General features: G+C 30.7%; 1 non-coding gene across 1 annotated transcript; it reads left to right on the top strand.

The window, feature by feature from the left end:
* The first annotated feature begins 12,156 nt into the window (after positions 1–12,156).
* On the top strand, positions 12,157–12,228 carry Trnah-gug. Its single transcript has one exon. It is a non-coding gene; the product is annotated as a tRNA-His (tRNA).
* The last annotated feature ends 5,205 nt before the right edge of the window (positions 12,229–17,433 follow it).

Here is a 17,433-nt window from a genome sequence, read left to right as displayed (position 1 = left end):
AAAGTTTACAGATTAAATCTTTATCAGGATATCAAGCAACATGATGCTCTCACATTTTTGTTTATTGAATTAGGTTTCATAGCAGTATTAAAATAAGTAAAGTCCCGGTGAGCTAGGGAGGTAAAACAAGAAATCAACTGAAATACTAAAATAAAATATGGTCACCGACTTTTACCACCAACTTCCCACTGTATAATTTTGCTATTTTACTCTAAGAATAAAAATTTCACATGTTAAAATCTCAAATGACTCAATTCTTCAAATTTATTTACTCTGCTTTTTCTTCTTGCCATCATTGTCCAGGGTTAAAAAGAGCAATGTATACATATTCGCTAATGCTCATCCAAATTCAATTGAGTACAATGAACCATCATTGAAATCAGTGTTGCATGTATAGAAATGCTGGCTGTATGGCATGTATGGCTTCATGCTTCATAGACTGTACAGTGACAAACACATTTCGTGTTGCTATAGCGCGAGCGAGTTTACAAGCGCTCACATCCTACGACAAAAGATAGTGGCGGGCGAGGTTGAGTGACAAGATTCTAGGGGTCGTTGTGGCGTCCTCTCATAACGATACGTGACAATACAGCTATTTTGCGCAACGATGCACGTGATCATTTAATTCTGTTTTGTTTGAATTGTGTTAAGTAAGTGTTACCAAAGTAGGTGCCATGTTACAATAAAGGTTGGCCAATGGGGACCACAACAGTATTCGTTTAAAGGTAACATTTCATATTATATTTCAAAAAGAAATATTTTTTATTACAACAGAAGCACCCAAAACATTAAAAACATAGTTTTGTAGTGTTTGCATAGGACTAAGTGGGTAAGTTAAAACAGTATCATTCAAAGATATCTTATACACGATTAAACATATACGTCTCATAGTACAACACGCATAAACACAAACACGCAATCTTTTTTGGGTGACTCGGTGCTTTTTACGTCTTTCAAATAAGAGTCGGTGTTTTCATTCAGAACATTCAAATATAAATAGACGTATCTGTGCAAAGCAAATCCAGCTATGAATATTACTAATTTATTTGAACATTAAGATTTTAGAAAATGTATTCTATAAATTACGTGCTAGAGACCGTAATGAATTCAAGTAGAATTGCAAACTCGCAGTTGGCAGATTTAAATCAGTACTAAGTGGCATTAATGAAGAAATATAATTCCTCGGCAAATAGCGTTGTTGATTTCTTGGGGCAAATCCTTGTTCCATTTCCCAAGGAGTCTTATTAATCAAAGTCGGACAGTCGGAATCCTGTCGCCGGGACTTGTAACACAATTATGTGTTGCTAGATGGATGCCGCTCAGTACGGGTCTGGACACAAAGTTATATCGCTGTTTGTTTAATTTGATCCAGAGAACTGCGGAACTAATTTCAATATCTTGAAAATTTACCGGAATGTCTGTTGGAATATTACTTAACGATAAAGTGAAAACAAATTAAATGCATTAACTTACAGGCGGAAGTATTTGTTCGTTAATTTATATTTTCATATAACATTTATAGTTTTATAATCATAAAGAGACTATGAAGACTATGAATTATTAAAGACTATTAATACACGATACTGAAGTGTGTATATCAGTAGGATAACGTAGGTTACACTGTTTAGCATGCATATTATATTAATTTCGTATTTGAGTATATGTACTAAATCTTCAGTTTTACTGACCAAATTCATAAGGCATATATTATTTGTTATTAATTATTTAATATATCCTAGTAAAATGAAGAGGTTATTTATGTTTTTATTAAAGCAGAATTTCTATATTAACTTTTTACATAATTTATCGACTAACTTTCAAGATTATTAGACGTCATAATTATTAATTAGATCCCTAAATTAAATATTTGTTGTATCGTAATAGTAGTTTCATGATTGCTACTGCATTTTTGTAATATAATATTTTTACAGTAATTTAAAATAGTGCTTACGTTATAAAATCATTATTTAAATGTTATACCCAAATATTTTTCTTACTAATGGAAGACCCCAAATATGAGACGCACTTAGTTAATTTTGTATAATCTTTTTTTGTAAATAAATTTAACGATTTTTTAATGTTACATCTCAATATTTTATAATATCTTCCATCTAGCATTTAAAATTAAATCTAAATTAATTATTTATATTTAGATAATACGTTTATATTAGGGGTTTACTATTTATACTAACTATTGACTCATTACCCCGCATTATAGCACTATTGTATTACCAAATTTTAGTTTTAATTTTAAAATCAATTGAAATAGGATTGGTTAACACTATTTAAATTGATTTAATATTAAACTAAAGTTTGATAGGGGTAATTAAATTTCAATATATTAGTTTTAGATAATATACTAAGTGCTTGGATAAGTAGAAGACAACCAATACCATAGTAACATTATTGATGATGAAGTAACAGGGTGTAAAATACATTATTATGTTTTCTCTTAAAAACTTATTTTAAGTTTATTGTGTAGAAGAAAGAAAGTTTTGACAGTTACTAGACTTCGACAGGAATCTCTGTTGCAAGTTATCACAAACTTTTTATATTCTTCGATTTAGAAGAACACGTAAGAAAAAAAAAACATATAAAGCAATTTGGGCAATAGTAGCACTATTGTTTTTAAGAAATAGTGACGTTGTTAAGATACAACATTTAGATATTTCCTTGTTTGTAAAATTATTTGCTAAAATTGACACAATGGCTATTGGCTGGTAAAGTATTATTATTTAAGATTTAATATTTATTCACAGTATCTTCTGTAAACACAGTGAAATCCTGTCGTGTATAAAGCTAAATAAAGCAATACAAATAAATTAACACGTTTTTGAAATTAATTAAATTGCAATAATTCGTACGTTATTAAAGTGCACCATTTTTGGATGAAAGTCCGAAAATATATAAAAATTACCTTATACCTAAATTACCTATACTTATAACAACAGTTATCAGAGATATAACAGTGACTGGTTTCTACCATGATTCAATGTGTTACAAAATAATGGTGGTTGTGGGGTCTGCTACTAGAGCTTAAGTTTGTTTCGAACGTCTTTGTTGCCGTGCTTTTGGATCTTTCCAGACAGACTTTGGATTCTAGATTCCATGAATCAAGTCTGCGACAGCATCAATATCAAGACGCTGTATTTATCGGAAGGTGGAATGGAACTGAACGCAACATTCACATTATATCAGTACTTCCCACCATAGGTTACGTTATGAGTAAAACACGAGGTTACACAAATCGAACTGATTTTACGTAATAGTAACCAATATCTGAGATAAACTTCTCTTCAAGAGCACTGGAACTCAGTGAACTCAGTGATGAGTGATACGATTAGTGTAGCAGCTTTAAATTTAGATTAGGCTGTCATCATTATCTTCAACTCATTCCATTTGTGTTACTACATTATGGATTTAAAAACAATCCACATTGAGTTGCATGTTAAATAATTGGGTGTCAGTTTTACTACATCTCTTAATTGGGATGTTCATGTCCGCTATATATATATATAATGTTGTTCAGGTCCTGGACCGCACGTTCTCTCAATATATAAAGTCCTTCAATTTCCTCTTTATTTCGTCCTCAATCTGATTGGTCATTTAGTCTAGAAAATGGCAAGCTAGAGAGTTCTCAGTTCTTCTAAGCATCAGCACCAATCAGAATCATCAGATTCCATTAGAGTAAAAATTCTGTTTCAAGTAAGACTATAATGAGTTACTTTTTTTACCATACTCATAATGAGAAAAACGTCATTATGTGTAGTTTTTTACACATGAAATGAAGTAATATCTGGAAAAGAAGCGAAAAAATAAACTATGCAGTACAGATTAATAACATAATAAAATAATAAAATATGAAGGAAATGATATAATTGTAAATTTATTAAGGACACTGTTAGATAGATAGATTTAAATCTTTCACAAATCGTTCTACGTGGTTTCAACTTTGAGTTCTGAAGCAATTGGAACAGTTCATGAATAAACAATGAATGTGTTCCGTATTCATTGCTGTCTATCTGTCCGTCCCGATCGGGGATGCCCTGAAACCACATTGTTCGAACACAACTGTTTGTTCTAGAATTATTCAAGGTGGCTATATTAGAAATATTTATTATTACTAGCATCACGATCTTTCGTAAAGAAGTTTTACACAAGAAATTGTATTGTAAAAAATACTTGTATCACTGTCGTTATAGATTGTGTTTGTTATAATAACTGTTACGTACCGGTACTCTAAGCAGTATTTGAACATAGACTAAAAATATTTAGTTATCTCATCCTAATTAATTCGCCCAAGCAACCTAAACATTGCTGTCTTAAAATCTGCAATTAATACATAACGTTAAACGAAAACTGAAGGATAATACTCAAAATAAACGATTCAAAGCAAGGATAAGATATATATATATATATATATATATATATATATATATATATAAGAACCACAAGAAATAATAAAACAAAAAACTTAAACGTGCCATAAGTGTATATTGAAAAAATCCAATAATAGTAATTAATTATTAAATGAAAAATATAAACTACCATTTAAAACCTTTAATAATCTCGGCCTTATGTTAAAACAATTTACGAAATCCAATAAAACAAAACTGGTTTTAGAAATTGAATAATGGAGACATATGCAAATAAAATTGATTTATTTTAAAACCATTATATTTGTTTCTTTTATTTTATATTTTATGAGGACCTTTAATATATTCATATGTAACTTAAATTATCTTTACTTCAATTATAGATTACGTTTCTCCCTACGTATAAACCTCTGAGAAGACAAAGAATTGATAATGTTACAAAAAGTAATTGAATAGATCCTTTATCGTATTGAAATGAATTTTGTGAATAATGTTCTTTATATGTGTAAAAACTGAAATTAGTAAGCTAAATTGTCATTTAATTCCTGTAATTTTAGCTCAACAAGTTACTTTATGGTTAATGTCAAAACGGGTACACATACATTTTGATCTGATAGTAAGTAGCCTATAGACATATACAACTAAAACTACGCTTACGTTAATAGTGTTAAGTTCCTCTTAAAAGGAGAAGAATCGCTAATGTTATATAAAGTAGTAAGATAGATCGTATCTATTTTTTAGAGTTTAGATTTTAATTTTGTTTTTGTTTTTTTTGAACTTGACTTCGTAGAAGAATTGGAAGAAATATTATTCAGGCCTACTTTAAGAATGAGTTTCTATCTTAGCCCCTTCATATACTCAGTTTCAATTGCACAACTTTTAACCAAACACTGCATTATGATTTACTTATGTTTTTTGTTATTTCAATATTTCCTTTTGAACCCTGGAAAATATTCGTAAAGGACAAAGAGATTCTTGTGGAATAACCAGAAAAGGCTGGGAATAAGGTGAATGTATGAAAGGAACACCCCATAGTGAATGTTTGCGTGGCGTGAAGTTTTCTGTACATGCCACCCGTCTTTCTCGAGCTTAATCTTATTTAGTGACATCGTCTTTTGTCTGGAAAGCTATTCGTTACTTTCTGATCTTTCACCCTACTGGAATATACTACCAATTGTACAGTTTTCCAAATGAAAATTATACTTATGAATAAATTTATAAATGAAAGCGTTAAATAATACAATGTTGGTTACATAGCTTAGACGGGTGTTCGCTTATTGAATGCCAAATACTGAGTCAAATTTGAATATTTTCTACACATGTATTTTTACACTCGTACTTCACAACTGTAAAGGTTAGTTTGGCCTCCCACAGTTGGACGTTATGTGTAATAGACATAGTGAGTAGGGTGAGAGTATGCTTTGTGAATACGCATGAAATCACGTTACCTTCTACAGTGATATCAGATAACGACATCAAACACGTCATCAGCTGTAGATCTCTGTACACTTTATGGCAAGCACTGGACACCCTCGGTAGTTGTCCCGTTTGGATATAACGCTCTGCTGTATGTGCACAAACGTAATCTTTAACACATCCTAAAAATAATAGACTTAAATCCCATAAATGTTCATGTTCTAGAATAGCTGCGAGCATCCCGACCTTGTATGTATGCCTACATAGGAATAAATTAGACATCACTGACCTCATTAAAATACTGTAGATAAAAATAAGATTTACTATGTTCATCAATCGTGTTCTGGTGTTTGGTTTGAACTCGTCGTTCGTCTTTTGACTGTATTCTATATTTCGTTATTTTCTCTCATACAAATTGTATAGGTACTTGTAAAAAATAATATTTTGTCACAAAATAAATTAATAATAAATCGAACACATTTATTTTCTTAGGGTAAAATCGTGTTGCTATACATACCCACAATAGGAAAACGATCTAAATGTACAGTTTCTACCAATTGATAAGCTTTTTAGAGTTATGGCGATAATACAGAGACTAGGATATGTAAATAACGCAAGGCAAAACGTATAAAATGTTTAACAGCAAAAGGAGGATAGTGTATGATAATTAACTCACCAGGGACCAGTTATTAATCAGTAGGAGTATGAATTCATTATCCCGCAGAATCAAATCTATGTTAATGACGTCATCAAATATTTAATACAATCAGGTGACACGGAGTATGTACACTTCGGGACGGGAAGACCTATAATTGGGTTGGCACAGTTACGTTAACAGTGTCCTGAGGCGATCTGGTTGTCACTTCGACTTATTTCCATATAAAAGTAAATACAGACGAAGAGAAAATTAGCGTTTATTCAACATAATATAGTACAATCAAAAAGTAAGTAAATAATATTATTTTCCAACCTTATAGGTACCCTTGAGTGCGTATGTAGATCCTGTCAAAAATTGACTACACGCTAAATTTATCATAGAGTAAAAAAGCATAAATCCGTGGTCATTAATCATACACCAATCATGGTCAATGGCCATCAACAAAAACAAGAATGGTTTAAAGACTAAAATCCTACTTCATGCAATTGAAACTCCCCAATTATACAAGGTGTCCATAAATTACTTTATTATTTTATTTTTCAGGTCAAAATAAGTAAGAAGTGTTATTTAAAGTACTGTTCTGTCTTACTTGGTTTACCTTATGTACGCAGGTTTACGTTTTTAACTTCAACAATTGTATTTTTAAATATAGCAACGTTAGAAAACTCAAATTTACAAACATTTGAGTATAATTAAAACCTTTATGTAAGAAGATTCAGAAACGTATAATATCGGGTTTTAAATTGCATACATGAGAAGTGTTCAAACTGCAATGGCGGATTGTACTGAAATGTATACAAATTTTCCAATAAACGGTACTTTTAGATTGCCATTTTTAAGTTTAATTCGATGCTACAAACAATTATGGATTGGTAAAGGTTTAACTGAACATCATCGATCACTTAAAATATTAACATAATTAAGATATTTATAATTGGTGATTGATAATCAGCTGATTGTTGCACTTCAAAGCTGAAACTACTGGTTCATTGTCCCTTTTTTAACATTTGCTTTGACATTTGTTTAGCTGCATTATTATTAGTACTTTGATAACATAATTCATGGAGACTGTATATGGATAGGCTACACAAACTTTGGTTTCAGTCTGCTTAGTTTAATACCTAATATAATTGACTCAAAATGACAAAAAGGGATAAATAAATTTAACACAACGTTTTTTAAAACAAAGAAATTGAACACTTTATTTTCTTATTTATATGTAGTATACTTTTTGGAAGGTAAAAAGAAAAACATTTTTAAAATGTGTATGCATATGCAAAACCCACTAATGCATGTGTATTAGGGCAGTTTATTTCATTTTATTAAGTTCAGGTACTAAAACGCTTGTATAACCATTATAATATAAATGTGGTCGCTTAATGATTGAATTGCATTAAATTAAATTAATCAAAGATGTTGTATTAGTTATTTAGCTTCATATTTTAAATTTAAGCACTTTAATCAATATTTATTCCCCTTTATGATATGAATAAATAAACGTATTGTTAACTTAGTTGATAATATTTCCTTAGTTATGACTTAGTTATTAAAAATGAAACAAAATAAAGTATTCAGTGGTACTATCAAAGAGAATTAGCATATTATACGGTATTACTCCAATGACTGATCAGTTGTTGTAATTAATAAATGGACCATATTACATAAAATGCCTTATAAAATATTGTCCATTTTTAATGGACCAATGATAGTAATGCAAGTTTACTATTTTACCTCACTGATGTAAAGGATACATGAATGTTTATCGGTAGGAAAACCCTACAGAGACTGTATTCTTTTTATATGAGTAAAATATTTTAGACTAAAAACTACACCAGCTACAAAATGTATTTTAGATCAGTTGATTGTACGTACAGAGAAGCTGTACAGGGCAATAGGAAAGGAGAGATAATACACCCCTATTTTATTCATAGTGGCCATTTATACAAACCGTACCAATTTATTTTACAAATAACTTTTTTCATTTCAGTCACGACTTACAGAATGTTATTTTACCTTTAATAAACGATTTAAATATACTTCCTAACATTGAAACTTAAATTGGGCACTTCAAAAGTCCATTCAATAATGAGCTTAATTAAAATCAAAATCTATTGACGAGACTAATGAAGTGATTAACATTGAATTAACATCTTGTACAATTTCAAGATCTTTATTTAATTTAAACGTTGGATAATTTAAATTTAATTTTAAACTCTATAAACGAATTTATTTCCAACCAATATAAACAAAATCCTTAGGTCAGAGTTATCTTCATTTTACTGAAATGGTTTAAGTTTTGAATCTCACTAAGAAACCCCTAATGTACCGATATTTACATATTGATTGTGTTTTAACATTGAATGAAATATCTTAGATGTAAAAACATAAGAAAAAAATGAATTTAAAGTAATTAAAATAACGAAAAAACTCGATTTGGATCTGCCCTGTGGCTACGTAACTCGTTCTCAAGATTTTAAGGATTTTTAGTAAAAGAATGTTTATCTAATTAAGTAATTCGTAAGGCAAACTAAAGTAACTTATTCATGTAAGCAGTCAGTAATGGAAGATTATTGTTGAAGTTTAGTTGCAAAGTAACATTGGGATCATTCCCCTACTGAGTCTCAATGCACGAAGTGAGCACTAATGACGAAGCACTTTACAGTGCGTGTTTGTAACATTTAAGTTAATGACGTCATACCCGCAAGACTTATTTCCTGGTAGTTTTATAATTTAGTTGGGTAATAAAGTTATTATTTCAAGTGCCTTAATAATCCTACATAATCGATAAGAAAGTCCTTGTCCTTATTCTCCTACGTACAGCAGGATACAATATGAACGTTACCAATATATTTTTATTTATTTAAAATATATTACTTTACATGTAAATGGCTAGTCATTATACCTATAGCACATAAAAATATACGAGTAAGACACAACACGACGTGTCGCTTAACAAGTTTCGCTGAGTCTGCATGCAAACTTTTAACTATCGATTTCTAGCTCACTTTTCTTGAGATGTCCTTCACACACATAGGCGGGATGACCAATGAAAAAGAAAATAAATTTTATATATATTCAGACAAAGGAGAAATCGTGCCAGTCTAACAAGTGATAGGCTAAATTTCATGGTTGGCCTTCATAAAACTCTTTCTTGTATATGTAGAAAAGTTGTATGAACAATATTTAATCTGCAGATGAAATAATTATCGATATATATTGTTACATGATGCATTCAAATTATTGTTTATTACATAGATTTCATAGCAATATTCAAATAAATAAAGTTCCGGTGAGGTAGGGAGGGTAATACAAGGCAAGCATGTACTGAAATAACATGCCACCTACTTTTACCACTGACGTCCCACTGTATATTAAAAAAATTTGCTCTATGAATAAAAAATGTACATGTTAAAATCTCATTTGAATCAATTTTACAAAATTATTTATTCTGATTTTTCTTCAGGCCGCCATGCTCATGCAGATTTAAACGATCAATCTAAAAGTATGCGCTAATGGTCAGCCAAATTCTATGGAGTAAAATGAACTATCATCGAACTCAGTGTAGCATATATAGAAATGATACTTTCTACTCTGCTATGGAAAAGCTTCATCCACACTTGCAGCTATAACCTTCCATTTTACACCCACCAATGCTACCATGATTTATTTTATTCTTTGGAGTACTTCAAAAAACGAGGTTTTAACGATGCAGATAAGCTCTTGGATTCTAGGCTATAAAGTGACAAACACATTTCGTATTGCTATAGCGCGAGCAAGTTCATAAGCCCTCACTTCCTATGAGAAAAGTTAGTGACCCTGAAGTTATTTTGCACACCTATGAAAGTAACAATTTTATTCAGTTTTGTTTGAATTGTGTTAAGTATGTGATACGTACAAGTGCCACGGCCTCGTAATAAAACATTGGCCAGTGCGGACCACAATAGCATTCATTCAAAGTAGCCCCTTGAAACAGTATTCGTTGAAAGATAATATTTCATGCAGAAATGAAAATATGTACCTACTTCTAAGTAGAACAACAGAAGCACGCAAAACTATTTGTATCCTTAGTTTTTTTTAAATTTACGATATCAGCGGTTGTTAGTTAGTTACGTCCTACTTAAATATGAATAGAAGTAGTTTCGCAAAGTAAGAACCCCTAGAATATTACTTAGTTGCTGGAAAACGTCGATGTCTGAAACTTTAATCTTTGGATTACGCGCCAGGAATGAATTCAAGTAGAATTACAAACTCGCAGATAACAGATTGAAAGCAGTTTTAAGTAGTATTAATGAAGAAATATAATTCCTTGATAAATAGAGATGTTGATTCTTGAAATCCTCGTTCCATTCCCCACGGAGTCTTATTAATCAAAGTCGGACAGTCGGAATCCTGTCGCCGGGACTTGTAACACAATTATGTGTTGCTAGATGGATGCCGCTCAGTACGGGTCTGGACACAAAGTTATATCGCTGTTTGTTTAATCTGATCCAGAAGAACTGCGGAACTAATTTCAATATCTTGTAACTTTATCGAAAGCCTACTCAGTTAGATTGTTACTTAGACGGTAAATGAAAATTAAATAAATTCACCAACTTGCAAGACAAATTGTTCTAAATATTCATTCATGTTTTTAATTTGAAGAAATTTATATTAGATATGTATATTTTTATAAAATTAATCTATACTTCTACTACAACTAACTATTTGTAAGGAAAAATACAGTAATAGCTCTTATTACCTTAAGTTTAGAACACTATATCTAGTTATAAATCCAAATCTAAATATTATTCACAATATTATCATCGAGCAGACAAATTTGAAGGGAATTAACGTCTTTCTAAATTTCAACGATATATAGTTTAAAATTATTAAGACCCCAAAAACCCATATATCACTTACTCAAAACTTCAAATCCCATCCAGTTTTCCAAAAAATCTCGGTCTCTAATATGTGTGTGGCGGAATATGTTATGAGTTTAGAAAATATTTTCTTTTTAAGGTTTATGTCTCTTTATGATAACTTCTTCTTTAACTAACTTATCTATTTTATCGCTTCACGTGAAATTACAGGCATTTAAGTGGAAAATTTAGGCAGTTTTGTAGTAAAGCCCAACAAAATTACTGAAAATGTGATATTTTTACAGTATATACATGATTTATATCTTCACGGAGTGACATATCTTTTAATTATGAACATCTTAAGGAAATTACATTATAAAATAAAATTTAATTTAAGAAAGTTATGCATTTTAAATTTATAAACTAAATACATTTTTTATAATTAAAATATGTCATGTATATGCTGTAAAATTTCACATATTATTATTTGAGCTATTTTACTTGGTATTACAAAATGCTAAAATGTCCTACTTTCAATACCTGCAATTTTATGATCAGTGATTAGAAATTTCTTTTCCGTATTCAGGGAAATGATGAAAGATTAATAAATATAACATAAAACATATTTTGCAACCCAAAATCGATTGGACCACCTAGAATGTAATGAATCTACAATACTAAGTGGCCATCATAAAACTGATATAAATTCGTTGTATTTACATACATCATTGATCCATATCATATAAACGATGCCAGATGTTATTGCAACGATGATTGTAGCTGTGATATATGGAAGATGTCAGTAGCTGAACACTTTCTCTTTGCGACACATCTGAATAAACAACAACAAATAAAGTACAGCGAAATAGCCGTGATCGTCTAGTGGTTAGGACATTGCGTTGTGGCCGCAATAACCCAGGTTCGAATCCTGGTCACGGCATGCTTATTTTTGCAGAACAGAATCGGTTTTTATTATATGGTCTGTATTGTTTATGAACAAAGTATTGATTTTAAATAATTGCTTATGATGCTTACTAAATAATTCAGTTAAGAAAATATTACTTAATTAATTATGTTGATGAGTTCTTCAAGAAATCTTCAGGTAAAAGTTTAATGTGGTCATAATTATTTTTAACTTAAGTAAATTGTTTACAACTAACCGTATAAGCTACGTTCATCTACAACCTTGGCTGCTGTAACTGACAATATGTTTTTGTTAAATACTAGTTTTTAACAGGTAAGTGAGATAATTTACTAGTATACAAGGTGGTATGCTACACCTTTATCTGAGGCTCATGCAAAATTTAAAATCTTTAGCTCAATTTATTCTCTAGAAGCGGACACAAAGACAGACGTTCAATTGTACAGGAATAATTTACATGCCCGAAAATGTAAAATGTACAAAAGAGAATTATACGCTGAAACAATTTCTCTTTTATACCAGGGAAGTAAAAAATTCTTTTCTATATGATTCTCCGTCTGTCTTAATGACATCTTAAGAAGAAAATAAACAATTGACTTGACATTTTTAAAGCAACCCTAGCAAAGCCTGTTACGCGACAATTGCTGTGGTGTGCTCCTACCTTCTTATTTATAATTAAGTTGAATGAAATCTTTTAAATGTATAAATTGACAGATTGTTGACAGTGCTGATCAGCTGCAGAGAGTCAATAATAACAATATCTATAGACAGGGAATAAACAACTAATGTAGTAATATTATTGATTCGGAATTAACAGAGTGTAAAATAAGGCATACAAGTGAAGTTCGTTCTTTAAAACTTTGTTATTTTGAAGATTGTTGGATTAGATAAGGAAGTTTTGACAGTGTTACAAGACTTCAACAGTTCCTCTGTTGTTAACCACTACAAACTTTTTTGTCTAGAAGAACACACAGGACAAACAACAATGAAAGACATCACCAAGTTTGTCTGCTGCAGCGTTATTGTTACGAGTATATGATAGTTTTTCAATTAATAAATATGTAAATACATTTTAAAACGTTTATATGTAACTGACAAAAAAAAAATTGATATGTACTTATAGATGTAATGTGTAGTATTTTCAGATAAATGACAAGAAACAATTCTAGGTTACATAACTCAGTTGATCGGGTCAACAGCCATTCTAGCCAAATACTACCGCATGATAAATTCAGAAACATTTAGAGTTCTTTCCACATCCCTTTCCAATAACCACTATAGTTCTTTGTTTAAACTTTCTTATTGAGGATACAAGGTTTGAGAGGATAGCAGGATTTCGAGCATTTGTATTAACAACACCTGGACTGAACTATAAGAAGCTTTTGAGTATGTTTGAACACTTTTTTCTTTCCCTTCTTTCCTTATGTTTGTATGTATTAATACTTCCCCCACCTAACGAAGAGGATAGATTCCAATTCTCAAAAGGTTGTGCTATTCCTTTTGTAGCTTATAACGATAGCAAATGTCCGAAATACTGTTATCCTTTCGACCAATATAGGTTAGAAACCGACAGTTCGTTATATGCACACAACCTGGTTGTTCTTGAAATCGGTAGAGAAGTGTTTCTTAAGAAAAGAATCAATTGCGTGCCACGCTGGTTTTGATAGTGGGCGAAATGCGAAGCTAAAATTTTTAAATACGAAACGATATTTTTCTCAAATTGTATTTTTTCTTGCTTGAGTCACTTAAAATCGACTATGAGGCAGATAAGAATTAGTAGTAATACCACTAACTAGTAAAGATACTGAAAAACGCTACTCTAAGGGTCCGTATACAGCATAGTTAGTTGATGCTTATTTACATGTCTGATGGTTTGTTTTAAGTATGTAGGGCTATACAAATAAGATGTGAGTATAACATTATTTTATATTTTGATAACCTCCCACTTCAACTTGCACCAAAACTAGCGTGGCTGACCACAGATATCTTTTGTAAGAGAAAGTTCCCAATCGATTTGAAGAAAACTCAGATTGTGTACTTATACAGGTTACTATTTTTCTTGAATACTGCAAACTGACCATCGGCTCCGCAACTGTTCTGTCAAAAGTACAATTTTATGACTCTTACGACTTTAAAATTCATCAATCCTTTTATAAATCAACAACCAGGATTATCAGCTTTATTATTCTACCTAGGCAATACAATACGGCTTTGCTTATAGAGTATGCTAGTAGCATTGATAAGGAAGGAACTATGAGTGTAAGAAGCTAATAACTATAAAATTCATAAATTTTAGGCCTATTCATAGTATGAATAGGCCTAAAATTATTAAGCATCATTTGGAAAACATTCTTATTATAAATGGCATACGTAACTCCAGCGAGTATGATTTAACGCAGTCGTTCTGAAAAACTCATATCAAATTAACGGTGTCAAAGAGATCGCACCGATTGTTGATAAATATTGTTGCATCCTCTAGCACCAATATTGGCAGTCTAATAACTGATAATGTTCAGTGATTGTGTTTCTAACTGAATCAGCTTATCTTGTTAATTGATAACCACTCTTTGCACGTTTGGTTGATTACAATACTTGATAGCTAATAAAGTTTCAAAGTAGAACTTATTATATAAGTCTACTTTCCCTAGGTATACCTGTCACCTTGGTACTCAACGGTTATGAAGTATTAACAAGATAATCTGCGGTATTGTGAACGAAGTGAAAAACATACATTGGGCAGAACCTATATAAATATTAATCTCAGTATAGCAAACAAAATACCCACGTATCACCAGAGTTGTTATTACAGCTGGGTGGATTTTCTTAGTGTCAAAAACGTTTTATTTTCTGAACACGTTATATTTACAATGAGATGCAAAAACAAAATAAAACGTAAATCGGGTTTTATGAACAAAATTCTTTCTTGAATAAGAATAACAAATTTTCCTTTTTATTTATTTCACAACGTAGAAAATTTGTCGAGTAATCGGGACATTAGTTTAATAAAGTTGTTTATAATTTCATTTTTGAGTATTAGTGCATTGAAATATATTAATACATCATATATATGCTACAATGTTAATTTTGATTGATTCATATTTAAAATTTCTCCAGTGCATTTCTAAGGAATCTTTCAGTATTGTAATAAACTTCCCGTTATCAAATTAAACAAAGTTAACTTTATCTTTCTTACAAAATGTACTCAAATTCGTGGAAAATGTGAAATTCCTATACGAAATGTTTTGTTAATATATTATTTCATTAAATGTTTTCTTACTCTCACTTATAAAATATGCAATCCTTTATCACCAATTATGTTATTGTTATGAATGTCATTGACACAAGATTTTGTCACATATTTTTAAAATAGTATTGAGATAAGGATATATTTCGCCATTAATGAGCAATCCTTTGTCATAGTAGTGAATCAAGCCGCAACCACCAGATTTTACTTTCCATTCCCTACCATTGTGACTTCTGTAGCAATTATGTGGTACAGTGCTGCAGAGATATACTTGGATAGTGCTTATAGTCCAAATGTTTCATTGAACGGTGAATAATATGAAGGTGGAAAAATATTTGTAACATGTAACAGTGTGTGGAGGCCTAAAAATGGAGGACGGAGTATTTTCAGGATTAAATTGAAAACATATTTCCATCCACAGTAAAAAATAAACTATATTGCTAAAACATTGAACTACAAAGATAAAAAACTTTGTGTGTTTAATGTCTTCAAACGTGTTAGATATAAACTGTTATGCATGGTATCAATTTTGAGTTCTGAAGCAATTGGAACAGTTCATGAATAAACAATGAATGTGTTCCGTATTCATTGCTGTCTATCTGTCCGTCCCGATCGGGGATGCCCTGAAACCACATTGTTCGAACACAACCGTTTGCTGTAGAACACCAGAGACAGTTATTGTAACATCACTATCAGTCTCATACTAATGTCTCTTAAATAATTTCCATTGCTAATCTACATAACCTGTTACAGCAACACATACAGCTTATAGTATACAAAATATCATTGCGTATTCCTATGAACATAAAACAAAGTTGGATTAGCTTTTATGTTAGTTGGTGTACCGTGTATAACTCAAGAATGGCTGCACCTATTTAATGATCTCTTTTTTGACGGCTCCAACCCACATAATAGAATAACTATTATAATATCGTGAAAATTCACGGATAAATTACCACAATTATAAAAAGAAAAATATTTGAATATAATAGTATACTTTGAAAGAGCCTGTTAAATGTAATATATTCTGTGTAAATATTATTTTATGACAACACAATCATAACTTTAATAAATTTTTCACTTTTGAATATTTGTACGTTTACAGCCTTCAAAGCATAGAGTAAGTTTGAGAGTAACAACACTTCTTATTTCAACCTTCTGTACAACCACTGTTGAGCACACAATAAGAAAATATTCACACAAGTAAAATAAGGTTTTACTAACAATATATCTTTAACTGTATATTTCAGCAAGTATTGAGTATGCAGAGTTTATTCAGTACCGTAATGCAGATTTGAAAGAGAAAGTTACTATCTAGCATTAAATATAAATTTAAAAACCGATTTAATGCCCGTCTTTTGACTGAAGTAGGCTTCTTCATCCTGTAAATGTATATCTTTATTTATATATATATATATATATATATATATATATATATAATTACCCGGCAAACGTTGTTTTGCTATATAAATTCTTATTAGTATGCGCGACAGATTTTTCTTCATCGTTGCAACAAAGCAAACTGAACATTGGCGTCGAGAATATAATTCTCTCGATTCACTTTTCATATACGTGCAAAGTCTACAAAATTGCGTGCAAAGCCGCAGGTGGCTGCTAGTTTGTGGTGTCAACATCAAGATTGCCATTATCTATGCGTAGTAAACTACAAAGTCTACCCTGTCATCATAACATTAGGATCAATATATTTTGAAGCTAAATATTTTGAAAATAAGATAGAATTATAAGTCACAACGTAATTAAATAATTTCAACAGCACATGCTTCTTTTAAATAGAAAACATATTAACTTTCATACTAATTATTTATTTTATTTATTTATTCAAGTTCTGTATGGCGAGATGCGATTCAGTTAGAACATTTACCAAAGGAAAAAGATGTAGCATCTTCCAAGTAATCGATGATCGGTGATGGTTAAAGTTTTGTTGTATTAAATGAACCTCCCAACAAGGGATGAAATAT

Source organism: Homalodisca vitripennis, chromosome 1, assembly GCF_021130785.1.
Source record: "Homalodisca vitripennis isolate AUS2020 chromosome 1, UT_GWSS_2.1, whole genome shotgun sequence".
In the NCBI taxonomy this organism is placed as follows: Eukaryota; Metazoa; Arthropoda; class Insecta; order Hemiptera; family Cicadellidae; genus Homalodisca; species Homalodisca vitripennis.
This window is presented reverse-complemented; position numbering and strand designations above follow the sequence as displayed.